We start from the raw sequence: 15,300 nt of genomic DNA on the forward strand, positions 1-15,300 counted from the left end.
AGCATATTAAAAAGCAGAGGCATTATTTTGCCAACAAAGGTCCGTCTAGTCAAGGCTATGGTTTTTCCAGTGGTCATGTATGGATGTAAGAGTTGGACTACAAGGAAAGCTGAGCGCCAAAGAATTGACGCTTTTTAACTCTGGTGTTGGAGAAGATTCATGAGAGTCCCTTGGACTGCAAGGAGATCCAATCTGTCCATCCTAAGGAAATCAGTCTTATGTTCACTGGAAGGACTGGTGCTGAAGCTGAAGCTCCAATATGTTGGCCACCTGATTGCGAAGAGCTGACTCATTTGAAAAGACCCAAAAGACCCTGATGCTGGAAAAGATTGAAGGCGAGAGGGGAAGGGGTCAACAGAGGATAAGACGGTTGTATGGCTTCACCAATTCAATGGATATGAGTTTGGGTAAACTCCAGGGGTTGGTGATGGACAGGAAGGCCTGGCATCCTGCATTCCATGCGATCGCAGAGTCAGACATGACTGTGCGACTGAACTGAACTGAACACAGTCAAACCTTTTCAAATGTTTGTTTGATGGGTTTTATCATACAAATATATCAAATCTTATTAAATATTTTTTACATCTATTCTGATGGTCATATGATTTTTAGACTTCATTTTGTTAATGTGATATAACATCTATTAATTTGCATATGTTGAAATATCTTCACATTCTGGGAATAAATTTCACTTGATCATGTTGTATAATCCTTTAATGGGCTTTTTAATTCAGTTTGCTAGTATTTTATTGAGAATTTTTGTATCTATTTTAATTATCAATATTGATCTGTAGCTTTCTTCCCATTTGGGTGATGCTGGATGCTATGCTTCTTGGTTTAATAGGGTTGCTATCTCATCTCCTTGCCTGGGCAAGGCCACAATCTGTGCTCAGCAAACAGACAGGGCCATAGTCTGGACTTTGCTGCAAAACGGTCATAGTCTGGGCATTAAGGTTGTTCAGTGTTACTGTTTGAGCTCCCTGGCTAGGCAGGTCAGTGGCTATATTCAACAGTCAGGCAGGGCTGCTGACTTTGCTGTGCCTAAGCAGGGCTGTAAAATGGGTTTTATGGCTAAGTGAAGTTCTCTATTTACATTTTTGGGTCTCCAGGGGCTGCTGTTTGATAGGAATGCTGACTTGCTTTGCTGCTCAGATGAACCAGAAGCTAGGCTCTGAGCCTGCCTGGCATCTCAGGCCATACTTCTTGCAGATGGGCGAATGGGGCAAGTATGGAACCAGAAGATATGCTACGTAGCTGGGCAAGGCTTCAAACTTGCCTTCCGGCCCAGGTGGGCTCATAGAATAGGCTCCATTGCCAGTATGGGCTATTGGCTGGATCCCAAGCCAGGCAGACATGCCAACTGAGCTCCTTGGCCAGATGGGGCTACCAGCTCAACTCGAAATTGACAAAAATCCTGGCTAGGATCTCTGCTTTGATGCTGCTAGTAGAAATGCAGTTGGCCAAGATCCAAGTGCTGGTTTCTATAAGCCCTGTCTCCCCTCTTCTGTCTCAGTCTGATCTGCAGTTATCCAGCTATCAGATTCCCCCAGTGAACTAACTCCAAGGTCAGGACCCAGCAGGGCTTTTCCAGGAAGAATCCTGCAATAATGGGAAAGCTAGATGTACATCTTGGGCTCTCTTTCTTCCACTGGAAAATGCATAAGCTTTGTGTGAGTTATGCCAGTCTGGGAGAGGACGTTCAAAATGAAACTATGCTTATTATCCTTCTAATGTGGTCCTTCTCTGTCTCTGTGCTCCAAAAGAGACTTCTGCTTCACCTCAGGGTCTGGGATTTGCACAAAGGTATATTGTCTGTGAATAATTGTTGGTCTTCCTGTGAGGGAGACTGAAGCCAGGAATTACCTATTTTGCTACTTTGATGACATCATTCCCCTTTGACTAAAATTTATTTCCTATCAATTTTCTTATTTCATATTCTTTCAACCAGATCTTGAAATGATAATTTGTTGTTCAGTTCAGTTCAGTTGCTCAGTCGTGTCTGACTCTTTGCGACCCCATGAACCACAGCACACCAGGCCTCCCTGTCCATCACCAACTCCCGGAGTTCACACAAACCCATGTCCCTTGAGTCCGTGATGCCATCCAACCATCTCATCCTCTGTCATCCCCTTCTCCTCCTGCCCTCAATCTTTCCTAGCATCAGGGTCTTTTCAAATGAGTCAGCTTAATAAAAATTTAGGTTAATGATTCTCCATTCCAAGACCAAGTTGTTGTATTTCTTTTACTCAAAGATCTCTCCCTTAAGTTAGTTATGCTTTATTTTTTGTTTGTGGTTTTCCAGGTTTTTTTTTTTTTTTTTCTGGAAAACCTAAGGTTATCAGCTCTAAATAGATAAAACAAAGACTTTCAGGATCTAAAAGTAAGTTATAAAATCAAACATTTTAGATAATTTTGGAATCTTGACTTTAAAAGATTAATACTATTTCTAGCACACTTAACCTCTTCTCCTACCTTTAGGAAAAATAAATATATATGTAGTCAAAGGAAAAAACGTGAAATAAAAAGTCTTTGATATATTTCTTAACTGGTCTTTTTGGATGATAGAAGACTGTTTTAGCCCTACTTGTGTTATTTACATACGTATGACACAGTGAGTGTGAGTGGAGACTATGTCCTTTATGCATGAGGAGCATGGGTCAACATGTGTGCAGTGGTTTGAGTAATGTTCCCCCAAAACTCCTTTCTATCCAGAACCACAAAGTGCAATCTTATTTGGAAATAGGGTCTTTATAGATGTAGTTAAGTTTAGATGAAGCTACACTGGATTAGGTGGATCCTAAATCAAATGACTGATCTCCTTATAAAAAAAGAGGAAAGGCATTCAGACATAGACAAAGAACATGTAAAGATGGAGGCAGAGAAGGAAATGATGCTGATACCAGCCAAATGTTGGCCAAGATTTTCAGAAGCTAAGAAGAAGGAGGAAAGGATCCTTACCTAAGGCCTTCAGGAGGGAGTTTGGTGCCTGCTGACACCTTGATTTCAGACTTTCAGTTTCCAGAACTATGAAAGTATAAATACCTGTTGTTTTTAGTCTCCGAGTGTGTGTTATTTCATTACAGCAGCCCTGGGGATCTAACAGTGTGTTCTGTAACCTTTTGTATGTCATGAATTGTAACCTATGGAGATTGCTCTTAATAATCTTCCCATTCAGACAATATAAATTTATGTTGTTTTTTTTTTCCACTTCTCAAGTTTACCCACTTAAGTTAGCTGAAATTTATTCAGAGTCAATAATATTTATAGTGTATTGCAATGAGTTATATTTCTTTACATATTCTTTCTGGCAAATAGTTATAACTTCTCCTTGATATGAGCTATATTACTTCCATATATCCAGAGGCAATCAATGAGTGTTTAAAGACAAATAAGAGAAGTGGGGAGTAAAACAAGAAGGAAAAGGATAGAGGAGAAAGAAGAGGAAGGAAGGAAGAAGAAAGGAAAAATTTGAAAACTTTAATATTGCCACCATTTGACTTGAAGATTGTCAGAACCACTTGAAAACTTTAAGTTATGTAGGAGGAAATCTCCTCACGAGCATTGAAATAGGATAAAGACCAGAAGTGAGTATAAATATTGTATTATATTAACAAGAGTAAATATTATTACCTACTCATCATGTGCAAGGTACTGTGTTAGATATTAGTCATGCTGCTGCTGCTGCTAAGTTGCTTCAGTCATGTCCAACTCTGTGCGACCCCATAGACAGCAGCCCACCAGGCTCCACCCCTGGGATTCTCCAGGCAAGAATACTGGAGTGGGTTGCCATTTCCTTCTCCAATGCATGAAAGTGAAAAGTGAAAGTGAAGTCGCTCAGTTGTATCCAACTCCTAGCGACCCCATGGACTACAGCCTACCAGGCTCCTCCATCCATGGGATTTTCCAGGCAAGAGTGCTGGAGTGGGTTGCCATTGCCTTCTCCATTAGTCATGAGTTATGCTTAAACCTTGCAGCAAACTCCTGAGGCAGCTACAGTGTTGCTGTAATCAGGGTATCTAAATCCTAGATGTAGAAAATAGCAAGATGGGCATTTAAGCCCAAGACAGCAGCAATTCACAGCACTTTTCTTGACACTTCTATTACATCTCCAAACTTGGCCTAGAAAGGACACCATCCTTTGCTTCTATGACCTTCTTACTTACTTTGTTCTATGGTCTCTTGACTTTTTCTCCTTTGGTTCTCTCATGCCAGCTACTGGGCAGACTTTTCCACCATAAATTTTTTTGCTCATTTTTTCCACTCATTTATTTCTCATCCTCATTGCTAGCAAGACATGTCCCTTCTCATTAGAATCAAATGTGAATGAAAATTTTACTGTCTCCTGAGTCAGTCATGTCTACAAATATGCAAGCCTATTTCCTTCCCAATTCTGATCCTTGGAACTGAGAGAGACACTAATGTTAAAGCAATAGGGACAGCAAATGCCAAACAATAGCAATGACATTACCATAAAAATGGTCCTCAAGTTTTTTACCTATCATGAGTCTTCTGAAAAGGAATAATTCAACAAATGTTAGAAGTCTTTTCTTTTCACACTTGGCTCTCCTTGTGAATTCTACAGCAAATTTATTTAACTCCAAAATACGCTTATTGTTAAATAGCAAATTCAAGCTGGAAAATTAATTTTAAGCATATGCTAAAAGCACCTATATTATTCTTTTGATGACACTTAAATTGCATATTGACCACATCATCTTGGGGGGGAGGGGGAATGATACTGACAACCATATTCAGACTGAAACCATATTGGAACAACACATTCTTAGAGAGAAAAATGGCACAGTCTGTGAGCCAAAAAGAGAAATGCAAAAATGTGCAGCCATTTAAAAAATGAGATTAATTATATCCAGCTTCATATATCTTAGCAAATAGTTTTTAATCTATTATATAGTGGCTCAAGCTTAAATGGTGCAAGAGATACCAGCTTTAACTCAGGAGTAGGCCCCACTGTCTCTGAATGTGATTTTTTAAGAACAATTTCAAATTTTCCATAAATAAGTACAAAATCATTTTCATTTTGAAAATGACTGAACAGTCTAGAAACAGAGATACTACTTTTCATTGTCGTTAAACCCAAGTCGAGCAGTTTCCATAAAGTTTATGATAATCAGCCTTTCTTTTTAAGCATTCTGTATAGTTAATCAGTACATCAGGAGAGATTTCATTTCTACTTAAAATTTAGTTATGTAAATAAGCATAATGGACAGAGATCAGACAGTTGTTAACTATCATATGAAAATTTTAAAGAGGAGTAAATTAGAAAAAAATGTTTATCGCTTATTTGCATTTTCTGAGGGAATATACTGCAGTTTCTCTTGCCTCACTTATTATGAGGCTTAATAATTAGCTCCAGTGAAATTAACTGTTAAATCAAGAAAATAAAACCAGCTTTGCTGATGAGAAATTTAAGTGGTGCTGTACAAAACATCATTTCCTTAAAGTATACAAATACTCTGCTATCTTTCATTCATATTTTCAGTTATATGTATCCATTTTGGAGATGTGACAGTTTAATAAATTAAGGATCTTAAAATATTAAGCATTAATGATAATACTTCTATGGCATGGAATATTTTTGTTGTTAAAATTGTTTTTAGATAAAGCACTTTATTGATAAAATTTCAGTGTTATATATTTTGCAAGGGCCCTTCCAAAACAGTGTATATTGACAAAATTAAAATGTAAGGTGCTTTGTATTCTAGATATTTTAAAAACAAGATACTGTCATCTAGAATAGAGAGCAAAGTATAAAAATCAAAGAAAAAGGAAAGAAAGATTTCTTAATTTCCTTCAAATATAATTAGATACATTAAAATTAAAAATGTTTCATCAAAAGACACATTTAATATGCAAAAATAAAGAGTAGGAAAAGATTTATATAAGGACATGGTAAGATGTACAAAGTACTTTGTACTTGAACAGTTGAAGAATTCATTCGAGTCAACAAGGAAAAAATATGACACAATTAAAATTAAAAGCACAGAATACTTGAATCAGCACTTCATAAAAAGGGTACCCAAATGGTCAATAAACATTAAAATATGTTTGCTAGCTATCAGGGAAATGAAATTGAAAACCACAGAATTACAAACAGTTTCACCTATTGGTGAATAACTGGAACACATATAAGGCTAGTAGAAATATGAATTGGGCAACACTTTAGAAAAATGACTGTCTCTCTCTACTGGAGTATACTAAATGACTTAGCAGTTCCACTCATTTAACTAAAAGAAATTCATTCATATATGTAAAAAATGATGTTTGAGACTGTCAATAGTATTATTCTTCATGATAGTCCCAGTTCAGTTCAGTTCATTTCAGTCACTCAGTCGTGTCCGACTCTTTGAGACCCCATGAATCGCAGCACGCCAGGCCTCCCTATCCATCACCAACTCCCGGAGTTCACTCAGACTCACGTCCATCGAGTCAGTGATGCCATCCAGCCCTCTCATCCTCTGTCATCCCCTTCTCCTCCTGCCCCCAATCCCTCCCAGCATTAGAGTCTTTTCCAGTGAGTCAACTCTTCACATGAGGTGGCCAAAGTACTGGAGTTTCAGCTTCAGCATCATTCCCTCCAAAGAAATCCCAGGGCTGATCTCCTTCAGAATGGACTAGTTAGATCTCCTTGCAGTCCAAGGAACTCTCAAAAGTCTTCTTCAGCACCACAGTTCAAAAGCATCAATTCTTCGGCGCTCAGCCTTCTTCACAGTCCAACTCTCACATCCATACATGACCACAGGAAAAACCATAGCCTTGACTAGACAAACCTTTGTTGGCAAAGTAATGTCTCTGCTTTTGAATATGTTATCTAGGTTGGTCATAACTTTCCTTGCAAGGAGTAAGCGTCTTTTAATTTCATGGCTGCAGTCACCATCTGCAGTGATTTTGGAGCCCAGAAAAATAAAGTCTGACACTGTTTCCACTGTTTCCCCATCTATTTCCCATGAAGTGATGGGACCGGATGCCATGATCTTGGTTTTCTGAATGTTGAGCTTTAAGCCAACTTTTTCACTCTCCACTTTCACTTTCATCAAGAGGCTTTTGAGTTCCTCTTCACTTTCTGCCATAAGGGTGGTGTCATCTGCATATCTGAGGTTCTTAATATTTCTCCCGGCAATCTTGATTCCAGCTTGTGCTTCTTCCAGCCCAGCATTTCTCATAATGTACTCTGCATATAAGTTAAAGAAGCAGGGTGAAATATACAGCCTTGACATACTCCTTTTCCTATTTGGAACCAGTCTGTTGTTCCATGATAGTCCCAAATGTCTATTAAAATAAGAATAAGTAAATATTTGGTTTTATTCCAACATGAAATACAAAACTATTGCTCCACATAAAGCATGGATGAATTTTACAAACAGCATTGACTTAAAGAAGCTAGGTACAAAGAGAACATGTATGTATGCTGGTGAAACTCTGTTTCTTGATCTGGGGGCTGGTTACATAAGTGTGTTCATACCATGAGTTACTGAGCTTATGATTTATATACATCTGCATGTAATTTATACTTCAGTAAAAAGCTAAAAGTGAAATAGAAAATCAAGTAGCAAAATGGTATTTCAGGGAAAATAAACCTAGTAGAAAATTTTATTTAGGGTAGATATTAAGAAATATTGGAATTATCCATGATCATAAGATCAAACCCACACATAAAGAAACACATTATTTTAGGTAGTCTTTAGTCTGATAGGCAATAAAGAAGCAGAATAACTTCATAGAAGGTCATAACTTAAGAGTTAAACATGCCTAGGAAAGAATCCTAATTTCAAAACTTTTTTTAGTTATATGATTTTAAGCAAGGAGCCATTTAGACATTAATGAATTGGTGATAATAATGCCTACCTTAAAAGATTTTGCTAAGGATTAGAGATAAGTTTAATTTATAGTTCTTGCCATACAATATTGCTCAATATATAATATATTAAAAATATAAACTTTATAGATACCACCTTTTATATATGCAAACCAAAGTCCAAGGATATGAATAAAGGATATGTTCAGGGATAAGAATAAACAAATGAAGCCACAGAAAAAGAAAGTTTAAAGAAATAAGGAAATAGAGGAATTTATTATTGGACCACAATATCACAGAAAATTCCCTTTGTATTTGTTAGAAAATTTAATCAATTTCAAGTGTGCATGAATTAGGAAGGAAAATCCTATAAATAATTATCTAGTAATTAATGTATTTATTTGCCTAATTTACTGCAAATATAAACATTTTTTTTAAAGATTTAATTGGCAGGCAGGTTCTTTACTGCTAGCATCACCTGCAAAGCCCAATAGTCTTTAAACCACAGAAGAAAAACTAGAATATCATTGAATAAGTTTTGCTGCCTCTTGCAATGTTTATCATTTTATATAATTTGAGTTTTAAAATGGAGTACCAAGAAACTCTTTATTTTACCCAAAATTAGGAGAATATAAGCAGTGTTCCTTATAGAAACTTATGCTGGGACATGAATGAACCTTGAAAATTCATGTGTAATATAAATCTATATAAAGCAAGTAAGCTTTTAAATAACAGAATACATATTTTAGAAGATGTTATTCATAATGGTAGCTAAGATGTATCATCTTTCCATAGTCTAAGTTGACTGAAATGGTTGTGAACAATATTAAAATTTAAAAGGATGTGATTGTCAAAAACTATGACTTGTATATTAATAAAACAGAAAAACCTAATATTGTGGCTCTTATATCAATGATGGCAGTTCTGTTATCTTAGTATAAAAGCAACCATAGAAAATATGTAAACAAATGGATGTCCCTATGGTCCAATACTGGAGAAGGCAATGGCACCCACTCCAGTACTCTTGCCTGGAAAATCCCATGGACGGAGGAGCCTGGTAGGCTGCAGTCCATGGGGTCGCTAAGAGTCAGACACGACTGAGAGACTTCACTTTCACTTTTCACTTTCATGCATTGGAGAGGGAAATGGCAACCCACTCCAGTGTTCTTGCCTGGAGAATCCCAGGGACCGGGGAGCCTGGTGGGCTGCCGTCTATGGGGTCACACAGAGTTGGACACGACTGCCGCGACTTAGCAGCAGCAGCAGCAGCACTGTAATGTTTACGTAACTTAATCTACTTTATCTCTTGTTTCTTTCATATGCTTGTTCATAAACTGGGGTAAATAATAGAACCCACTCATAGATTTATGGTGAAGAGTAAATGTCACCACATTTAAAGAATTTTGAATGCTTTGAAACAATGCTTCAAATTACTGTTACATCACTCAGTTCAGTCAATCAGTCCTGTCTGACTCTTTGCTACCCCATGGACTACAGCATGCCAGGCTTCCCTGTCCTTCACCAACTCCTGGAACTTGCCCAAACTCAGGTCCGTCAAGTCAGTGATGCCATCCAACCATCTCATCCTCTGTCCCTTTCTCCTTCTGCCTTCAATCTTTCCCAGCTTCAGGGTCTTTTCCAATGAGTCAGTTTTTTGGATCAGGTAGCTAAATTATTGGAGTTTCAGCTTCAACATCAGTCCTTCCAATGAATATTCAGGACTGATTTCCTTTCAGGTTGACAGGTTGGATCTCCTTGAAGTCCAAGGGACTTTCAAGAGTCTTCTTTAGCACCACAGTTCAAAAGCATCAAATCTTCGGTGCTCAGCTTTCATAAATATATATATATATGTGTATATATATATATATATATATATATATATATATATATATAAACCATTCCAGTATTCTTGCCTGGTAAATTCCATGGGCAGAGGATGTATATATATGTGTATATATATACATGTACATATATATACATATATGTGTATATATATATACACATATATATATATGTGGGCAGAGGATATATATACATGTATACGTATATATATATATATATATAAAGAAACTTTCACATTCATACCTGACTACTGGAAAAACCATAGCTTGACTACACGGACCTTTTTCAGTAAAGCAATGCCTCTTCTTTTTAATATACTGTCTAGGTTGGTCATAGCTTTTCTTCAAAGAAGCAAGTGTCTTTTAATTTCATGGCTGCAGTCACCATTGCAGTGATTTTGGAGCCCAAGAATATAAAGCCTGTCACTGATTCCATTGTTTTCCCATCTATTTGTTATGAAGTGATTGTTACATCACTAGAGACAATATTAATTTCTATTTAATAGATTGATAAACAGAGGTTCAATTTTGAGTGCTTTGTTTAAGATCATATATCTAATAGATGGCAGACCAAAAATGAAACCAGTTCCATTTTTCTTTCTCAAGATTGCTTTGGCTATTTGAGGTTTTTTGTATTTCTATACAAATTGTGAAATTATTTGTTCTAGCTCTGTGAAGAATACCGTTGGTAGCTTGATAGGGATTGCATTTAATCTATAAATTGCTTTGGGTAGTATACTCATTTTCACTATATTGATTCTTCCAATCCATGAACATGGTGTATATCTCCATCTATTAGTGTCCTCTTTGGTTTCTTTCACCAGTGTTTTATAGTTTTCTATATATAGGTCTTTAGTTTCTTTAGGTAGATATATTCCTAAGTATTTTATTCTTTCCATTGCAATGGTGAATGGAATTGTTTCCTTAATTTCTCTTTTGGTTTTCTCATTATTAGTGTATAGGAATGCAAGGAATTTCTGTGGGTTGATTTTATATCCTGCAACTTTACTATAATCATTGATTAGTTCTAGTAGTTTTCTGGTGGAGTCTTTCCGGTTTTCTATGTAGAGGATCATGTCATCTGCAAACAGTGAGAGTTTTACTTCTTCTTTTCCAATTTGGATTCCTTTTATTTCTTTTTCTGCTCTGATTGCTGTGACCAAAACTTCCAAAACTATGTTGAATAGTAATGGTGAAAGTGGGCACCCTTGTCTTGTTCCTGACTTTAGAGGAAATGCTTTCAATTTTTCACCATTGAGGATAATGTTTGTTGTGGGTTTGTCATATATAGTTTTTATTATGTTGAGGTATGTTCCTTCTATTCCTGCTTTCTGGAGAGTTTTTATCATAAATGGATGTTGAATTTTGTCAAAGGCTTTCTCTGCATCTATTGAGATAATCATATGGTTTTTATTTTTCAATTTGTTAATGTGGTATATTACATTGATTGATTTGCGGATATTGAAGAATCCTTGCATCCCTGGGATAAAGCCCACTTGGTCATGGTGTATGATCTTTTTAATGTGTTGTTGGATTCTGATTGCTAAAATTTTGTTAAGGATTTTTGCATCTATGTTCCTCAGTGATATTGGCCTGTAGTTTTCTTTTTTTATGGCATCTTTGTCAGGTTTTGGTATTAGGGTGTTGGTGGCCTCATAGAATGAGTTTGGAAGTTTACCTTCCTCTGCAATTTTCTGGAAGAGTTTGAGTACGATAGGTGTTAGCTCTTCTCTAAATTTTTGGTAGAATTCAGCTGTGAAGCTGTTTGGACCTGGGCTTTTGTTTGCTGGAAGATTTCTGATTACAGTTTCAATTTCTGTGCTTGTGATGGGTCTGCACAAAGACAGAAATATAGATCAATGGAACAAAATAGAAAGCCCAGAGATAAATCCACGCACATATGGACACCTTATCTTTGACAAAGGAGGCAAGAATATACAATGGATTAAAGACAATCTCTTTAACAAGTGGTGCTGGGAAAACTGGTCAACCACTTGTAAAAGAATGAAACTAGAACACTTTCTAACACCATACACAAAAATAAGCTCAAAATGGATTAAAGATCTAAACGTAAGACCAGAAACTATAAAACTCCTAGAGGAGAACATAGGTAAAACACTCTCCGACATACATCACAGCAGGATCCTCTATGACCCACCTCCCAGAATATTGGAAATAAAAGCAAAAATAAACAAGTGAGACCTAATTAAACTTACAAGCTTCTGCACAACAAAGGAAACTATAAGCAAGGTGAAAAGACAGCCTTCAGAATGGGAGAAAATAATAGCAAATGAAGCAACTGACAAACAACTAATCTCAAAAATATACAAGCAACTCCTACAGCTCAACTCCAGAAAAATAAATGACCCAGCCAAAAAATGGGCCAAAGAACTAAATAGACATTTCTCCAAAGAAGACATACAGATGGCTAACAAACACATGAAAAGATGCTCAACATCACTCATTATCAGAGAAATGCAAATCAAAACCACAATGAGGTACTATTTCACGCCAGTCAGAATGGCTGTGATCCAGAAGTCTACAAGCAATAAATGCTGGAGAGGGTGTGGAGAAAAGGGAACCCTCTTACACTGTTGGTGGGAATGCAAACTAGTACAGCCACTATGGAGAACAGTGTGGAGACTGCCTTATGATCCAGCAATCCCACTGCTGGGCATACACACTGAGGAAACCAGAAGGGAAAGAGACACGTGTACCCCAATGTTCATCACAGCACTGTTTATAATAGCCAGGACATGGAAGCAACCTAGATGCCCATTAGCAGATGAATGGATAAGAAAGCTGTGGTACATATACACAATGGAGTATTACTCAGCCATTAAAAAGAATACATTTGAATCAGTTCTAATGAGGTGGATGAAACTGGAGCCTATTATACAGAGTGAAGTAAGCCAGAAGGAAAAACACCAATACAGTATACTAACACATATATATGGAATTTAGAAAGATGGTAACAATAACTCTGTATACGAGACAGCAAAAGAGACACAGATGTATAGAACAGGCTTTTGGACTCTGTGGGAGAGGGAGAGGGTGGGATGATTTTGGAGAATGGCATTGAAACATGTATAATATCATATATGAAATGAGTCGCCAGTCCAGGTTCGATATACAATACTGGATTCTTGGGGCTGGTGCACTGGGATGACCCTAAGGGATGGTATCTGGAGTGAGGAGGAAGGAGGGTTCACTATGGGGAACACATGTATACCTGTGGCGGATTCATTTCGATATATGGCAAAACCAATACAATATTGTAAAGTTAAAAAATAAAATTAAATTAAAAAAAAGGGGATACCTTAAAATAAATAAATAAATGAATTGTTTGGTTCTCAGTAAGGGTCTTGAATATTAGATGAAGAAATCTGTGGCTTTATTAAATGGACAACCATTCCTCATTTGTGAGAAGGGCAATCACAGTACAGCATGTGTTTTTTTAGAATGATAATATTGAAGGTATTGTAGAAAACAAAATTAAGATGGTAACCATCTGGGCAGTTTCAAGATAGGGCTCGTATTTAAGATTGGTCAAGAAAAATTAACTTCTTGACTTTCAAGCCTCACCCACTGTTAGTACAAAGACATTCTTGACATAAAATAGATTATGTCAGAGACTGTGAACTCTATTCTGCCTCCCTTTTTACCCTGGGTATTCTTAAGACTTGAAGAAGTATGAAAAATAGATCTGGAAAATACGGCCAATCCTGGTTAGGACTTTAAACAAACTGAAGAGCTCTCATTTTCAGTATCTCTTATGATCATAAAAAATTTGTCCTTTGGTAACAGACAAGCCTGGGAAACTTTAAAAATACCCATGCCTATGTCCCATCCAAGTCTAATTACATCAGAATCTCTGAGTGTGACAACCAGTGATATCTCTCAGGTATTTGGTACAAACTTGGATATTTAATAACCAGTGACTTTGGTGGCCAAGTGCATGCCATCCTTTGTAAATATTCTGTGAATGTATGAAATAAATGATTATACTCTAAAAAAAAAACAAAAAAAAAAAAACAAAAATGAAACCAGGTCTTTCTGATTTCATACTTTCACTACACCAAACAATGAGCACAGAAAAAGGACACCAATGAAACAAGAATGTGTGCCATTTTTAAAAGATAGATGGTGTTATAGCATATTTGCATGTTGACCGGTTGACCTATTAGGAAGGTAAATATTAATGGCAAGGGAGTAGAGAAAGGTAATTCCAGAGGAATTCCTTCTTGAATTGGCAAGGAGGTTGTGATTAAGTCCATAAACACGTTTTGACCATAGACATGCAAATATATATATATAGTTGCAAGCAGGAGGAGAAAGTACATGAATATTAGATGTAGACAGGTTAATAGGGTGTGGTGTCTGATGTGGTAGCATAAAAAAGTTTCCTTCTAGTAGCTTTTATTTCTCTCTAGCTTTTTTAGAGGTACAACTGACAAATAAAATTGTAAGATCTTTAAAGTGTACAATTTGATTATTTCATATACCTACACATCATGAAAGAATTCACTCCATTAAGTTAACCATTATTTACTTATTTATTTTAGTAAAAACATTTAAGTTCTACTTTCAGGAAATTTCAATTATATGGGTATTATTAATTATGGGCTTCCATTGCAGCTCAGCTGGTAAAGAATCTGCCTGCAATGCTGGAGACTTGGGTTCGATCCCTGGATTGGGTAGATCCCCTGGAGAAGGGAAAGGCTAGTCGCTCGACTATTCTGGCCTGGAGAATTCCGTGGACTGTATAGTCCATGGGGTCGCAAAGACTTAGACACCACTGAGTGACTTTCACATGCACACACACACATTATCAGTTATAGTCACCATGTATAGTGACTTATTCATCTTATAACTGAAAGTTTGTACCTTTCACCAACCTCTTTCTATTTCCCTTATCCCTCATTCCCTGGCAATTGCTTTTCTTGTTAAGTCACAAAGTCATGTCTGACTCTTTTGCGACTTGTCTGCCAGGCTACTCTGTCCGTGGGATTTCCCAAGCAAGAATACTGGAATGAGTTGCCATTTCCTCTTCCAGGGGGTCTTCCAGACCCAGGGATCAAACCCATGTCTACTGCAATGGCTGGCGGTTTCTTTACTACTGAAATACCCTGTGTGTGTGTTTGTGTGTGTGTGTGTGTGTGTTTTAATATTCCACATGTAACTGATACCATGACATATTTGTCTTTCTCTATATGGCCTTTTTACACAACGTAATGCCTTCCAGTTTTATTCATGTTCTTGCAATTTATAGAATTCCTTCTTGTTTTGGAGTTGAGTATATTCCATTGTGTGTGTTTGTGTGGGAGTGGTACAGTGTTTCTTTAATCCATTTATTCATTGATAGATACATGCATGCATGCTCAGTCACTTCAGTCCTGTCTGACACTTTGTGACCTCATGAACTGTAGCCTGCCAGGCTCCTCTATCCATGGGGATTCTCCAGGTAAGAATGCTGGAGAGGGTTGCCATCCTCTCTCTAGAGGATCTTCCTGACCCTGAGATGGAACCATGGTCTCCTGCATGGCAGATGGATTCTTTACCACTGAGCCACCTGGGAAGCCCTTATTCATTGATGGACACCTACTTTTTTCCCATACCTGCGCTATTGTGAATAATGCTGCTATA

At 37.1% G+C, this 15,300-nt stretch overlaps 1 pseudogene; it reads left to right on the forward strand.

Annotated features, from left to right (window-relative positions):
- The first annotated feature begins 1,217 nt into the window (after positions 1-1,217).
- LOC109562851 (E3 ubiquitin-protein ligase RNF135-like) overlaps positions 1,218-15,300 on the forward strand; it is a 44,565-nt pseudogene continuing 30,482 nt past the window's right edge.

Source organism: Bos indicus, chromosome 1, assembly GCF_029378745.1.
Source record: "Bos indicus isolate NIAB-ARS_2022 breed Sahiwal x Tharparkar chromosome 1, NIAB-ARS_B.indTharparkar_mat_pri_1.0, whole genome shotgun sequence".
NCBI classification, from domain to species: domain Eukaryota; kingdom Metazoa; phylum Chordata; class Mammalia; order Artiodactyla; family Bovidae; genus Bos; species Bos indicus.